The following is a 17,067-nucleotide window of genomic DNA, read 5'->3' on the forward strand; positions in this document are numbered from 1 at the left end:
AACCAAATGTACAGAAGGCACACCCTTGACTCTGGCTTTGTTGTTCAGTCACTCAGTCATGTCGGACTCTTTTTGACCCCATGGACTGCAGCATGCCAGGCTTCCCTGTCCTTTATTATCTCCTAGAGTTTGCTCAAACTCATGTCCATTGAGTTAATGATGAAGTCCAACCATCTCATCCTCTGCCGTCCCTTTCTCCTCCTACCTTCAATCTTTCCCAGCATCGGGGTCTTTTCCTAAGGGTTGACTCTGCATCAGATGGCCAAATTATTGGAATTTCTGCTTCAGCATCAATCCTTCCAATGAATATTCAGGGTTGATTTCCTTTAGGATTAACAGGTTTGATCTCTTTGCTGTCTGGCTTGAAGAGTGGGAAAGGGAGCTCCTGCGAGAAGACCTCCTGTTGTTTCTCCCCTGCCCGTTCCCGAGACCCTGGCTCCAAGCTATCCTTCCAGAGGTGGAAGCAAGGACTGTGTGTGCAGGTGCCGTGGGGGTAAATGCTTTCTACCTTTCTGCAACTTGCTTTTATTTTCCTAATGGTGTGTTTTGAAGGACAGATGTTCATGTTGACAAAGCCCTGTGTCTCTTTTGCGTGCTAAGTCACTTCAGTAGTGTCTCTCTCTTTAAGACCCTATTGACTCAAGCCCACCAGTTTCCTCCATCCATGGGATGCTCCAGGCCAAAATACTGGAGTAGGTTGCCAATGCCCTCCTCAGGGGAACCTTCCCAACCTAGGGATTGAACCCACATCTCCTGTGTCTCTTGCACTGGCAGGCGGGATCTTTGCCACTAGAGTAGATTTGCTCAAGTGTTTATCATTTTAATGTTCTTCATTTCCTCCAGTAGATGTGAATTTCTACCTGTTAGTAGTTTTCTTCAACTCGAAGAACATCTTTGAGGATTTCTTACACTGTGGGTCTGCTGGCGACAAATTCTTTCCGCTTTGATTCACATAAAAATCTCTTTATTTCACTTGCATTAATTTTTTTTCTTTTTTGTTCTATGTATAGAATTTTGAGTCAGCAGTGTGTTTTTTTTATCATGTTGATTATACCATGTCTTCTAGCTCTTTTTTTTTTTTCTTATGAGAAGTAGGCATAATTCATAGAATTATTCTCCCTTATGTAGTATGTCTTCTTTCTTCGGATGCTTTTAATATTTTCTCTTAGTCTTTGGTTTTCCACAGTTTGACTGTAATGCGATTAGTTATGTCTTTATTTGCACTTATCCTACTTGGGGTTTGTTGAGCTTCATAAATGTCGGGACTACTGTTTTGAATCAAATTTAGAATGATTTCAATAATATAGTTGCAATATTTCCTGCTCCATTTACTCTCTCCTCTCCTTACATACATCTTAGTCTTCTAGTGACAGTCCTACAGCTCAGTGTCAAAAAGTATTTTTCTCTCTGACTTTCAGCTTAGCTAACTTCCATTGGCCTGCCTAGTGACCTATTTTCCATTTCTGGTGACCTACTGACTGTCACTGCTCCTTTCACTGGCTGTGTTTATTCTCCCGTCAGTCATGGGAAATGAATATTTTCAGATACTGGGTTTTTCAGTTCCTGGATTTAAATTTGATTCTTTTTTCAATTTACATATCAAACCTGACAATTCCCTACCTTTTCATCCATCATACCCATGCATTCCTATAAATTCATTAACATATTTACCATAATTATGTTAAAATCCTTATCTGTTAATTTCAACATCTGGTTGGCCTATGGGTCTCTTTCTACAATTGACTTTTCTCTTGACTATGTGTCATATTTTCCAGTATCTTTCCATGCTGCTGCTGCTGCTGCTAAGTCGCTTCAGTCATGTCTGACTCTGTGCGACCCCATAGACAGTAGCCCACCAGGCTCCCCCATCCCTATTTTATAATATGTATGGTGGCTCAGATGGTAAAAAAATCTGCCTGAAATGCGGGCAACCCAGGTTTGATCCCTGGGTTGGGAAGATTCCCTGGAGAAGCAAATAGCAACCCACTCCAGTATTCTTGCCTGGGGAATTCCATTGACAGAGAAGCCTGACGGGCTAGAGTCCAGGGGGTTGCAGAGTCAGAAACCACTGAGCAACTAACACTTTTCACTTTGAGACATTGTGGGTGAAACTTTGTAGATACTTTGAATTCTTTTCTTTCTGAAGAATGTTGACTTGTTTTAGAAGGCAGTTAAATTACTGGCAGAGAACCTTGATTTTTGGAGTTTGCATTTAGGCTTTGTAAGGGTGATTCCGTTTCAGTTTTGTGACTGCCATAGGGTGAATTATTTAGTCCCAAGTCCTAGGGTATGCCTTTGGGTTTTAAATTTTAAAAGCTTGAGGCATATTTTTCAGATCTGCTTAACTTGGCGGGATTTGAATTCCAGTGTTTGTAACAGGCAGCTGCTGAAACCTCTGCTCAGTTTTTTCAACTTTCTTGCTGTTGTTTCTCCCAGAGCATCTTGGAGACTCATCCCATGCATATGCAGTTTAGGAATCCTCTGAAGGTGTGACTTGAGTATCTACACAGACTTGGGGGCTTCCCTAGAATTCCCCACCCTTCTCAATTTTAAGCCTCTCTGGCAGTCCCGAACTCCTCCTCATTCCTCAGTCCTATGTTCTATGGCTGAAAGCCTGCCACTGTGCTTCAGCTTCACCTGCCCCACTGATGGACCTGGGAGTACCCTTGCTGCTGCTGCTGCTGCTGCTAAGTCGTTTCAGTCGTGTCCAACTCAGCGCGACCCCATAGATGGCAGCCCACCAGGCTCCTCTGTCCACAGGATTCTCCAGGCAAGAATACTGGAGTGGGTTGCCATTTCCTTCTCCAGGGGGTACCCTTAGGTAGGGCGAAAAAGCACGGAAATGTGGATCTCACTCAGTGAGGATCGAATCCGCTCCAGTTTCTGCCAGCTTTTGTTTAACTCCCAGTTGTTTGTTCTCCCCGCCCCCCACTTTTATAATTGTTATTGGCAGGAGAGGAGCCAAACATTCCACTGTGCCATTACTCTTTTTTTTTCGTAATTTTCATCTGTTTCCCCTCTGTGTTATGGTCTGGATAATTTCATCACATATATCTTTCCATGCATTAAATTTCTCTCTGGCTTTGTTTCAGTGGCTATTTAATCTGTCAATTGAGATTTTAATTTCAGTGACTGTGTTTTTCATTTATAGAAATTTTATCTTTTTCACATCAGCCTATTTTTTTCCCCAAGGGCTCTGTTCTTTTCTTATGTTTTTAATTCCTTCTTAAGTTCCTTGTCATTTCAACCATACTTACTTTATAGCCTCTATCTGAGAACTGTATTATCTCTATATTCTGCAGGATCAAATCAAATTACTTATTTGGTCAATTGACTTCTACTCATGGTGGATTGTATCATTATATATTTGAGTTTTTGATTCATATTTGGATTTCAAGTTTATGTTCAGCCGAGTTTTAGCTGTGGAGATGATCTGTGATCCTTGGTGAAGGGTATAGCCCTGCCGAGAGGTTTTACATTGAATTGCCAGATCTTCTGGTTCTATTAGGGGCCTGGATACAGTTTTCAGCTAATTTCTTAATGTCAGGGTTCCTGTACCTTGGCAAACTTTTTTCCAACCAGAGTCCAGATTGAAATAGATAATTTTCCTTGACAACTCCTTATGCTGATGGGTAGGTATATTTATCTGTGCTGGTGCCCAGTCGCTCAGTCGTGTCCAGCTGTTTGCGACCCCATGGACTCTAGCCCACTGGGCTCCTCTGTCCATGGGATTTCCCAGGCAAGAGTACTAGGGTGGGTTGCCATTTTCTTCTTCAGGGGATCTTCCCGACCCAGGGATTGAATCTGTGTCTTCTGCATTGGCAGGCAGATTCTTTACGCTGAGCCACCAGGGAAGCCCCAGATATGTTTATCAGTTCAGTTCAATCGCTCAGTCGTGTCCGATTCTTTGCAACCCCATGAACTGCAGCATGCCAGGCCTCCCTGTCCATCACCAACTCCCAGAGTTCACTCAAACTCACATCCATTGAGTCAGTGATGCCATCCAGCTATCTCATCCTCTGTCGTCCCCTTCTCCTGCCCGCAATCCCTCCCAGCATCAGGGTCTTTTCCAATGAGTCAACTCTTCTCATGAAGTGGCCAAAGTACTGGAGTTTCAGCTTCAGCATCATTCCTTCCAGTGAACACCCAGGGCTGATCTCCTTTAGAATGGATTGGTTGGATCTCCTTGCAGTCCAAGGGACTCTTAGGAGTCTTCTCCAACACCACAGTTCAAAAGCATCAATTCTTCAGCACTCAGCTTTCTTCACAGTCCAACTCTCACATCCATACATGACCACTGGAAAAACCATAGCCTTGACTAGACAGACCCATGATATGTTTATAGTTCTCCATAAAACTCAAGCCTCTTCATTTCACATCCATGACAGTAGCTATAATTAAAAAAAAAAAAAAAAAAAAAACAGAATACGAAGGTGTTCACATGCATGTGGAGGAACTGGGACTCTTACGCACTGCTGGTGGGAATATAAAATTGTGCAGCCACTGTGGGAAATAGGATGGCATTTCCTCAGGAATTAAAAACAGGCTTACTATTTGACCAAGCAATCCCGATGCTGGGTATATACCCAAAAGAATTGAAAGCAGGGAATTGAGGTAAAACTTGTACACTCATATTCATTCATAGCAACAATATTCACAATAACCAAAATGTGGAAACAATCCAAATGTCCATTGATGAGTGAGTGTGTGGGTTAACAAAATGTGGTTTTATATGTATATAAGTATACTTACATATAAATTATAAATAAAATGGGATTATTATATAGAAAATAAATTCATGTAAATATATAATATTATTCAGTCTCAAAAAAGGGGATAAAACTCTGATACATGTTGTAATACAGATGAACCCTAAAGATGTTATACTAAGTGAAATAAGCCAGTCACAAAAGAACAAATATTGTATGATTCCACTTACATGAGGTATGCAGAGTACTCAGACTTATAGAGTCAGAAAGTAGAATGGTGGTTGCCAGGGCCTTGAGGGAGGGAGGTGTGGGGAGTGCAGAGTCTCAGTTTGGGATGAAAAAGTTCTAGAAATGGATGATGGTGGTGGATGCACAAAGTGTGAATGTACTTAACGCTGTTGAATTGTGCACTTAAAAGATGGTTAAGATGGTAAATTTTATGTTATTTCTGTTTTCCCCAGTAAAGGAATAAAATAAAATAAAACTCAATCACCTTAGTTTCTAAGACTGAGAAGTATCCCCAGACCCAGGGGAGGCACACTGTCAGCTCACAGGCTCAGTACTCTAGAAGTGAACTGCTGGCCACTCAGTTGTGTCCCACTCTTTGTGACCCCATGGACTGTAACCCACAAAACTCCTCTGTCCATGGGATTCTCCAGGCAAGAATACTGGAGTCGGTTGCCATTCCCTCCTCCAGAGGATCTTCCTGATCCCGAGACTCAACCTGGATCCCCTGCCTTGCTGGCAGATTCTTCCCCTTCTGAGCCGCACTATTTTAGGGATTTATCTTACTCTTTAAAGAGGTTAACTATGTATTTAAACACTACTTTTAGCATTTTATTTAAGCTGTTTTGTTAAAGAAGAGTTTGTTTTATTTCTCTATTTTTTCATAAATAGCCTCATCAAGTGAAGATCCTAAACAGAGGTTGCAAACTGGTGACTTACAAATTTTCTTGTGTGTTTTTCAGTTGGGACATCTCACCAAAAAGTCAGATTCCCACCTTCTCTTGAAAATTGTGAAGCTTGTCCATTACTGGGCCACATTCTCACCTGGAAATGGAAGGTCCCGCTAAGTACTGACTCCTCTTTGAGATGGAATAAATGCTCTGGAGCTTGCCACACCTGAGATCTAAAACTGACCTGTTTTACTTTCGCAAGTACAAAAAAATATTAAAGTTTGCAACCGTGGGACTAACAGGACTCTATCAGGTTTTTATGTGCAAACAATTTCTTCTTGTAGGGAGCCTTTTTAAATTCAAGCACATAACCCTCTCTTTACAGTAGTCTCTTCCTCTTATGGCAGGAAAGAATTAGACGTTTGATTGAAGGTGTCCCTAAGAAGCAATGAGGTGGCATGAAGTTTTGGGCAAGGAGGGATCTTTGGTCTGTGCAGCATCTCTCATCTGCATAGACCTACCTTCACCCTTCTAGTCTACTCCATCCCACGTGTTCGCTTTGACTAGAAGGAACAGGATAATGTATACAGAACACTGTTCCTGCAGTCACAACACAGGCATTTTACATCCAGACCTGCCTTTTGCTAGCTGGGCACATCACTTCCAGAAAGACCAAGTGACGTCTAAATTCTTAACCTCCATCTCTGATTTCTTCATCTATCTGCTGCTGCTTCCTCATTTTATATCCCATAAATATGATGGATCACGTGTCTATTAAGCTAACAATGGATCATCTGCTCTTAATCTAATGTGCTTCTTTCAAGGGCACAGTTGCTTTGGGAGAACTTAAAATATTAGAAAAACTAACTAGATAGCCAATGTCCCTTGTGAAGAATAATTTTAGGAATTAAAAAACAAACAGAAACTAGTCTTCATGGCTGTGCTCGTGGTAAAGAGTCCACCTGCCAGTGCAGGAGACACAGGTTCCATCCCTGGGTCGGGAAGATCTCCTGGCATAGGAAATGGCCACCCACTCCAGTCCTCTCGCCTGGAAAATTCCAAGGACCAAGGAACCTGGCAAGCTGCAGCCCATGGGGTTGCAAAGAGTTGGGCATGACTGAGCGACTGAGTGCACACACACACATATCAGAGAATAGCATAATTATCTCTGCTCTTAGTTGCCACTTCTTTTAACTTTTAAGGTAAAAATCTCCTACTTTTGCAAATGCTGTCAACTAATTCATTTAAACAAAGGCTTGTGTGGGCAAAAGAAAACATACCTATGGACGAAATTTGGCTTATGAGCCACTAATTTAGAGGAGGAAATTCTAAAAATAATGGAAAAATTGTTTTAAGATTTATGCCTTTAATAAGTTGGATATAGTAAACCTCAAAAGTTGCACTTAATTTTATATCATTTTATGGCCCCTAATGATTTCACACATAAATCTCTAGCCTCTTGTTAGTCCCCTGGGAAATCAAGCCATTTACTGATGTGTATTTCCACATAAGGACCTAGCAGGATGTCAGATAAAGAACATATGCTTAGTCTGGCCAATGTTTTCATGAAATTGTAGGTTTAGGAAGTACCTCGTGAGCTTCAAGTCCCTCCTGAGCTTCTTGTCCAGGGACGGCAGATAACGTGGTCCCATATGGAGCCACCATTCCCCATCCTTACGACAGACGTTGCCAGGCAAAGCACCTGAAATCCCCACCCTTAGCGTTTCTTATTCACTTAAAGTGAGGCTTAGAATTTCAGTTTGAAGAATAGCATCTCCAAACTTGTTTTCCTTGAACCACTAGTTTTAAGGGATATCCTTAAGTAGTCATTAGTGTTTGTGGTTGTAGGAGTCAGAGTTTAATTGCCACCTGGATTCACTCTAGCTAGCTTAAGTAGCAAGTTATTGCTATTATGGTTGTTGTTAGTAGTAGTAGTAGTAGGTATTATACTCTGGGAGGCCAGACTTGTATGTTACTCAGCCAAAAATAACACAGCTAGGGCCAGCAATAGGCAAAGAACAATGTCCGACCTCACCACAGCACCTTTCTGGAAGAAAAACCACTGCCTGAGAGTGAACACCGGCCCCACCACCACATCCCCTCGGGAATACTAGATGCCCACAGCACTGTTCTTGTCAAGAGACGCAGTGTTCCCCTAATGTACTGACTTCCTCTAGGAGGTAGCCCTGGGCACACATCTGACTGGCCCCATCTAGGTCATGTGCCTGCATCCAACCTCCAAAAGTGTTCTGGGAAGTATAATTTTCAGAAGAGGGAGGTGCACACACCATAAGGGAAGTTGGAATGGTGGGGACAGGAGGTGAGTGAGTCAACCCACAGTATCTGCCAGCTTGAATTAGTTTAAGCTGAACTGCTGTCTTAGTGGAAAGTTTTTTCAGAGCTTTTAAAATGCTAACGTTATTCTAAGAGAGGGTTTGTCTGTTTGTTTGTTTAGCTTTCTAGTCTATCCATTTATTTGCATGTGTATCTTTTTTATTTTTTTTTAATTTTAATTGGAGGCTAATTACTTTACAATATTGTGGTGGTTTTTGCCATAAAGTTATGTTACCAGGAAATATTTTTTCCTAATCTTTCGAAACTAGTATGTTCTATAGAACACAATTTGACGATTACTACAGTATGCCATTTGTATATAAAACATGAGTGTGTGTTTATGGTAGCAAGCCCTTCCCTGCAAAAGCCCAAGGTCTTGGCAAATTTTGATGGACAGATAGGAGAGGGGTTAGGAGTCAGGGTCTTCAAGATGACAGACTTGGGTGTACAGCCCTAGTGGAGACCCAGAGCCTCTCTGGGCCTCTCAGGAGAGGATGACCTAGTCGTAAATCCTGGGGATAAAGAATCACTCTGTTGGCATCACCCTCGGGTAGCAGTGTCTGTACCCCACAGATATTTGCTCCGTGTGGACCAGTGAGCTGAGCCCACCAAATGGATTGCATCAACGACCTTTTGATTTAAAACCTGTATTTGACAACATTCTCAAATGTGAAGGGTCATTTTCTCTTCTCACTAGTGACTCACTTGTTGAGAGCAAGCATTTGTTTGCAGATTACCAAAAAGAGCATTTACTAGTAATTTGCAACACATTATCATGTGGGAATTGGATTACCATTTAGGATTCCCTCATAAAACAAGCTTTAAGATTTACTACATTTCTGGAGAAATATGTGTGTTCCTTGCATCTGTTAAGGATGCAGTTACAGGTCTTATGTGGGTTTGGGGTCAGCAGAGAATACCATCTTGATTCTTCATGATGGCCGAGATGAGTAAACTCTGTGCAGAAGGTAGAAATTAGCATGGGTCCTTTTGCCAAAGGATTCTTGCAGCAATGGGATGAGCCACAGAGCAGAGGGAGGACAAGAAGGCGTCTGGTTGATCTCATGAAAGTGGAATCTGTGGGTCTGCAGAAGGAGCAGTGAGAGTTTATGGCCAAGCAGAGACTAGCCAGGGAATCAGTAAACACAGTGCCTTGTCTTCCTCTCCACTCCAATCTTTCGTTTTCTTACTGATGGGTCCTCATTTCTCCTACCCAGGGTTAGCACCTATGATGGTTAATTTTATGTGTCAACTTGCCTGGGCCACAGAGTGTCCCCACACTTGGTTAAACATTATTCTGTGTGTGTCTGTGAGGATATTTCTAGATAAGATGAACATGTGAATCAGTGACTGAGTAAAGCACATTTGTCTCCCCGGTGGGGGTGGGCCTTGCCCAATCTGAGGAAGACTTGAGTAAATCATAAAGACTTGAGTAAGGGAGAATTCTCCCGACCCCCTCTCATTCTCTTGGTTCCATCTCTATGGAGAACCCTGACTCATACAGCACCCAAAACTGGCTTTCTTCAAATATGTTCCTAGCCCATCCCCCTTTCTGTCTGTTCCTTGGTTTTGTCAATTCTCTGGCTTATCTGCCTTAGTTTTCTCACCCATATAATTGGGGCAATTCTTCCTGTATTCCTTACTGAAAACCCCTTGGCAATTTTTCCAAATCAAATCAATAAATATCTATAAAGCAGTGGTCCTTAAAACTTTGAGGATCTCAAAGTTTTGTTTACATGGAGTATACTGAACAATATTTACAATGTTGTCTATAAGCCACTTTAGAAATTAATTAAAAATAAGAAACAAGTGTTTAAAACACCAGAATGAAAAAGCATATCTTAGCAATTGTGAAGAAATTGTCGTCACACATCATTTAGCTTCTGGACAACTCCTCTGTGCAGCAGTGACAGAACGAAAATCAAGACAAATACCATCTTTTTAAACGATTTTTATCTATGTGTTTATTTTTTTATTTTTGGCTGCTCTGTGTCTTCCTCGCTGTGTGCAGGCTTTCTCTAGTTGCAACGAGCAGGGACTACTCTCTAGCTGCAGTTCGTGGGCTTCTCATTGTTGTGGCTTCTGGTTGCGGAGCAAGGGCTCCAGGCATGCCGGGGTCGGTAGCTGTAGCTCATGTCTTAGTTGCCCAGTGGCATGTGGGATCTTCCTAGACTAGGGATCAAATCAATGTCCCTTCCATTGCAAGGCGGATTCTTAACCACTGGACCATCAGGAAATGCCACCTTAATATTGCCACGAGGACCTCCCCAACTTCCAGGGAGGTCTTGGGGACTTCCAGGATTCCCAGACATCTTGAAAATCACTGCCCTAGAGCATCTTCAAATGGTCTTCCTGCCTCCTTCCCTGGATCCCTGATCCCACCATCACTGCCTCACCAATCTTCCTAGACACACATTTGATTGGGACATTCTTCTACTTAGAGCCCTTTCTGTAACTTCTCATGACCAGTAGGATAAAGTATAAATGGCACACAACAGCAGCCATGATCTGGGTCATACCTAGCCTTACCTGAAAAACACCTATTCGTCCTTTAGTCTCAGCTCATATAATTAGGACATTGTGATAATTTTAACACATTTGCCTAGGTTAAAATAGAATAAGTGAAAAATTGTACAAAATTCTTTTATGTATAGAGTTAAATTTTTTTAGTTGGAGGATAACTGTTTCACAATATTGTATTGGCCTCCACCACATGAATAGATTTTAAAAAATTTTATTTTTAGTTGGAGGATAATTGCTTTACAATGTGAATCAGCCATATGTATGCATATAGCCTCTCCTTCTTAAACCTCCTTCCCACCACCCACCATCCCACCCCTCGGGGTCATCACAGAGCAGAGCTGAGCTCCCTGTGCTTACAGCAGGTTCCACTAACTATCTTACACAAGGTAGTTTTATATATCGATGCTACTCTTTTGATTCATCCCACCCTCTCCTTCCCCCTCTGCGTCCACAAGTGCATTCCCTACATCTGCATGCTATTCCTGCCCTGCAAACAGGTTCATCAGTACTGTTTTTCTAGATTCCATATATATGTATTAATATACAATATTTGTTTTTCTTTTTCTGACTTACTTCACTTTGTATGACAGGCTGTAGGTTTATCCATCTCACTAAATTGGTTCCACTGAGTAATATTCCATTGTAAATAGGTACTACAACTTCTTTATGCATTTATCAGTCAATGGACATCTAGGTTACTTCCATGTCCTGGCTATTGTAAATTGCACTGCAATGGACATTGGGGTATGTATGTCTTTTTAAATTGTGGTTTTCTTAGAGTATATGCCAAGTAATAGGATTGCTGGGTCATACAGTAGTTTTATTACTAGTTTTTTAAGGAATCTCTATACATACAGATATTTTGAGGATAAATAATGGATTGGATGTAAAGATTTTATATTAGGGGTCAGAAAAATTTTAAATTTGATGCCTGGTGTCCATTACACTTTAAGGCTCTTTTAGATATTAGTACTCTTTTTTAACTTTTGGTAAGTCCTTTTACATGTACATCCAAACTACGGTTGTATTTATATACATAGGGTTTGCCTTCTAGAATAAAAGCATATCATCTATAATTTTTTTAAACTTTATTCAAATATCATCTTATACCTTCCTTACCACTCTTTCCCTCCTCTGAGAGATGTTCCCATGAGCTCTTTGCATACCTGAATGTTCATTTTCTTCACAAAGAGCCTATAAGCCCATTGAAGACATAAATCACGTTTCACAGGTCTTTGTAACTAGATTTCACTATAGTGACCAGTGTGGTTCCTGAGATTCAGTAGATTCTCTAAAAATATTTATTAATTAATGGTTAATGGAAATCAGGCCTATATATATACTGCCCATGGTAATCCTTTTCCCAGCTTCCATGCTATCTTCCAAAATGGCTCTTCTCCCTAACGTCCAAAATTCTGTCATAGGTGTCAAAACTCCATGTATCCATGAATCCTTCCTCACTCTCAATTCTTTTCACCAACTAGCTACTGAGTCCTCTTTATTTCTGCAGTGTCTCTCATATCCACTGTCTCCTTTCTATCATTTCCTGCCACAGATTTAATTAACTTCTGCATTATCTCACTTGAGTACAGCTTCCTCATCTTCTGACAGCAATAGCACTGATTTCCAGACAGGGAGCCTCTAGAGGGCAAAAGATTTAGCCCTTACCATACTCCTGGCCAGAGAAGGCAATGGCAACCCACTCTTGCCTGGAAAATCCTATGGATGGAGGAGCCTGGTGGGCTGCAGTCCATGGGATCGCTGAGGGTCGGACAGGACTGAGCGACTTCACTTTCACTTTTCACTTTCATGCATTGGAGAAGGAAATGGCAACCCACTCCAGTGTTCTTGCCTGGAGAATCCCAGGGACGGGGGAGCCTGGTGGGCTGCCGTCTGTGGGGTCGCACAGAGTCGAACACGACTGAAGTGACTTAGCAGTAGCAGTATACTCCTGGCATATTGCACAGGATTCGAAAACTGTTTTGTTTTTTTTTTAATAAAACGTGAACTCCCACCTGTTATATATACTGTATCCAGAAAAAAATATTTTCAAAGCAACTTCTAATCATGTCCCTTGGCAATTCAAAAAGTTTTCTGTTTCCCATGAGTTACCAGGTGTAAAGGATGCCATTCGTTCCCCAGGCCCACGTCTCCTCACCTCCCAAGTCTACGTGCAGCCCTGGAGTACAGTCCCAAGACAGTTTTTCACCTCAGAGTCCTCAGCATCCTCTTTTCTTCCTAGAAGTGTTTCCACCATTACAGGAGCTTGTTCTACTAAAGGTATAATCTAGAAGCTGAGAAAAGTCAAAACCCTTGAAGGCAACTCTCACCAATGTGATTTGGGAGCCATTGGCTGAATGCCTCAGTCTTCTCTCTCTTTAGTAGGGCTCAGTTTCTCAGAGAGCCCAGTGCCCACAGTGGTAAATCACTCACTAACCCCACGCCCAAGATAAGAGAAACCCAAGTAAGATGGAAGGTGTTGCAAGAGGGCATCAGAGGGCAGACACACTGAAACCATAATCACAGAAAACTAGTCAATCTAATCACACTAGGACCACAGCCTTGTCTAACTCAGTGAAACTAAGCCATGCCTGTGGGGCAACCCAAGATGAGCGGGTCATGGTGGAGAGATCTGACAGAATGTGGTCCACTGGAGAAGGGAATGGCAAACCACTTCAGTATTCTTGCTTTGAGAACCCCATGAACAGTATGAAAAGGCAAAATGATAGGATACTGAAAGAGAAACTCCCCAGGTCAGTAGGTGCCCAATATGCTACTGGAGATCAGTGGAGAAATAACTCCAGAAAGAATGAAGGGATGGAGCCAAAGCAAAAACAATACCCAGCTGTGGATGTGACTGGTGATAGAAGCAAGGTCCGATGCTGTAAAGAGCAATATTGCATAGGAACCTGGAATGTCAGGTCCATGAATCAAGACAAATTGGAAGTGGTCAAACAAGACATGGCAAGAGTGAATGTTGACATTCTAGGAATCAGCGAACTGAAATGGACTGGAATGGGTGAATTTAACTCAGATGACCATTATATCTACTACTGCGGGCAGGAATCCCTCAGAAGAAATGGAGTAGCCATCATGGTCAACAAAAGAGTCCGAAATGCAGTACTTGGATGCAATCTCAAAAACGACAGAATGATCTCTGTTCATTTCCAAGGCAAACCATTCAATATCACAGTAATCCAAGTCTACGCCCCAACCAGTAATGCTGAAGAAGCTGAAGTTGAACGGTTCTATGAAGACCTACAAGACCTTTTAGAACTAACACCCAAAAAAGATGTCCTTTTGATTATAGGGGACTGAATGCAAAAGTAGGAAATCAAGAAACACCTGGAGTAACAGGCAAATTTGGCCTTGGAATACGGAATGAAGCAGGGCAAAGACTAATAGAGTTTTGCCAAGAAAATGCACTGGTCATAACAAACACCCTCTTCCAACAACACAAGAGAAGACTCTACCCATGGACATCACCAGATGGTCAACACCGAAATCAGATTGATTATATTCTTTGCAGCCAAAGATGGAGAAGCTCTATACAGTCAGCAAAAACAAGACCAGGAGCCGACTGTGGCTCAGATCATGAACTCCTTGTTGCCAAATTCAGACTTAAATTGAAGAAAGTAGGGAAAACCACTAGACCATTCAGGTATGACCCAAATCAAATCCCTTATGATTATACAGTGGAAGTGAGAAATAGATTTAAGGGCCTAGTTCTGATCGATAGAGTGCCTGATGAACTATGCATGGAGGTTCATGACATTGTACAGGAGACAGGGATCAAGACCATTCCCATAGAAAAGAAATGCAAAAAAGCAAAATGGCTGTCTGGGGAGGCCTTACAAATAGCTGTGAAAAGAAGAGAAGCAAAAAGCAAAGGAGAAAAAGAAAGATATAAGCATCTGAATGCAGAGTTCCAAAGAATAGCAAGAAGCGATAAGAAAGCCTTCTTCGGCGATCAATGCAAAGAAATAGAGGAAAACAACAGAATGGGAAAGACTAGAGATCTCTTCAAGAAAATGAGAGATACCAAGGGAACATTTCATGCAAAGATGGGCTCGATAAAGGACAGAAATGGTATGGACCTAACAGAAGCAGAAGATATTAAGAAGAGGTGGCAAGAATACACAGAAGAACTGTACAAAAAAGATCTTCATGACCCAGATAATCACGATGGTGTGATCACTCACCTAGAGCCAGACATCCTGGAATGTGAAGTCAAGTGGGCCTTAGAAAGCATCACTACGAACAAAGCTAGTGGAGGTGAAGGAATTCCAGTTGAGCTATTTCAAATCCTGAAAGATGATGCTGTGAAAGTGCTGCAGTCAATATGCCAGCGAATTTGGAAAACTCAGCAGTGTTCACAGGACTGGAAAAGGTCAGTTTTCATTCCAATCCCTAAGAAAGGCAATGCCAAAGAATGCTCAAACTACCGCACGATTGCACTCATCTCACACGCTAGTAAAGTAATGCTCAAAATTCTCCAAGCCAGGCTTCAGCAATAGTTGAACCATAAACTTCCAGATGTTCAAGCTGGTTTTAGAAAAGGCAGAGGAACCAGAGATCAAATTGCCAACATCCGCTGGAACATGGAAAAAGCAAGAGAGTTCCAGAAAAACATCTATTTCTGCTTTATTGACTATGCCAAAGCCTTTGACTGTGTGGATCACAATAAACTGTGGAAAATTCTGAAAGAAATGGGCATACCAGACCACCTGATCTGCCTCTTGAGAAATTTGTATGCAGGTCAGGAAGCAACAGTTAGAACTGGACATGGAACAACAGACTGGTTCCAAATAGGAAAAGGAGTACGTCAAGGCTGTATATTGTCACCCTGCTTATTTAACTTATATGCAGAGTACATCCTGAGAAACGCTGGACTGGAAGAAACACAAGCTGGAATCAAGATTGCTGGGAGAAATCTCAATAACCTCAGCTATGCAGATGACACCACCCTTATGGCAGAAAGTGAAGAGGAACTCAAAAGCCTCTTGATGAAAGTGAAAGAGGAGAGTGAAAAAGTTGGCTTAAAGCTCAACATTCAGAAAACGAAGATAATGCATCCGGTCCCATCACTTCATGGGAAATAGATGGGGAAACAGTGCAAACAGTGTCCGACTTTATTTTTTTGGACTCCAAAATCACTGCAGATGGTGATTGCAGCCATGAAATTAAAAGACGCTTACTCCTTGGAAGTAAAGTTATGACCAACCTAGATAGCATATTCAAAAGCAGAGACATTACTTTGCCAACAAAGGTTCGTCTAGTCAAGGCTATGGTTTTTCCTGTGGTCATGTATGGATGTGAGAGTTGGACTGTGAAGAAGGCTGAGCGCCGAAGAATTGATGCTTTTGAACTGTGGTGTTGGAGAAGACTCTTGAGAGTCCCTTGGACTGCAAGGAGATCCAACCAGTCCATTCTGAAGGAGATCAGCCCTGGGATTTCTTTGCAAGAAATGATGCTAAAGCTGAAACTCCAATACATGGCCACCTCATGCGAAGAGTTGACTCATTGGAAAAGACCCTGATGCTGGGAAGGATTGGGGGCAGGGGGAGAAGGGGACAACAGAGGATGAGATGGCTGGATGGCATCACTGACTCAATGGACGTGAGTCTGGGTGAACTCCGGGAGTTGGTGATGGACAGGGAGGCCTGGTGTGCTGCAATTCATGGGGTCGCAAAGAGTTGGACACAACTGAGTGACTAAACTGAACAAATGTTTCATTGGCTTCTCTCCTTTCCCTGTCTCATTCCCTCACTTCTTCCATTGTGACCCTCTATGATCACCTCCCAAATAACCTATCTGAACTCAAACAATGACACTGAACAAAACTTAAACTTCTTGGCCTGTCATTCAAAGCACCCCATAACTTGATGATAATCTATCTTTCCAAGCTATGTCATCTCTTCCTTACACGTACCCCACCCTCTGGCCTAACTGGTGCCCACACCACTGCACTCTAAGTCATAGTCACCGTGCCTTTTCATGCATTAGTAATGGAGTGAGATCACTATGATTCATTTAGACCAATAAAGTTTCTCTCCCTGGTGTAGTGAAGAGCCTCACCTACCTTAATGGAAGCCTCTTAGGGGAAGGGGACTACACTGTAGGGCTTCTCAGGTGGTGCGAGTGGTAAAAAACCCACCTGCCAATGAAGGAGATGTAAGAGACACAGGTTTGATCCCTGCGTTGGGAAGATCCCCTGGAGAAGGGCATGGAGACCCATTCAAGTATTCTTGCCTGGAGAATCCCATTGACAGAGAAGCCTGATGGGCTTCAGTCTTGGGCTCACAAAGAGTTGGACACAACTGAAACAACTTAGCACGGAAGCAAAAGAAAATGGTTCAGCTGATGGACTGACAGCCAATAGTGTCTGCCCCAAACAGGCGACAGGAAGGTAAGAAAGAAAATAGGTGCGCGCCAAACTCTACCAAAAAATGCTGGAGAAGTACTGGTGAGCTGTAGGGAGTAATCTGACATATACTCCAGTAGCAGACACTTGGTAGGTGCCCACAGACCCAAATCCATCCCTTCTGGCCGCCTCCCTGACCCCCGCCATAGGGCCCTCCCAATGCTGGCCCATCCTGTGTGCA

The 17,067-nt window shown here is 42.3% G+C and overlaps 2 long non-coding RNA genes across 2 annotated transcripts in view; one reads left to right on the plus strand and one right to left on the minus strand.

Annotated features, from left to right (window-relative positions):
- Nucleotides 1-5,904, plus strand: part of LOC112449044 (uncharacterized) — a 132,757-nt gene extending 126,853 nt beyond the window's left edge. The window contains exon 4 of the long non-coding RNA XR_009496672.1: nt 5,678-5,904. This is a non-coding gene — a long non-coding RNA (uncharacterized lncRNA). The remainder of the gene's footprint in view (nt 1-5,677) is intronic.
- LOC132346742 (uncharacterized) overlaps nt 1-17,067 on the minus strand; it is a 68,510-nt gene that overhangs the window by 31,713 nt on the left and 19,730 nt on the right. The window lies entirely within an intron of this gene.

This window comes from Bos taurus, chromosome 12 (assembly GCF_002263795.3).
Source record: "Bos taurus isolate L1 Dominette 01449 registration number 42190680 breed Hereford chromosome 12, ARS-UCD2.0, whole genome shotgun sequence".
Taxonomy (NCBI): domain Eukaryota; kingdom Metazoa; phylum Chordata; class Mammalia; order Artiodactyla; family Bovidae; genus Bos; species Bos taurus.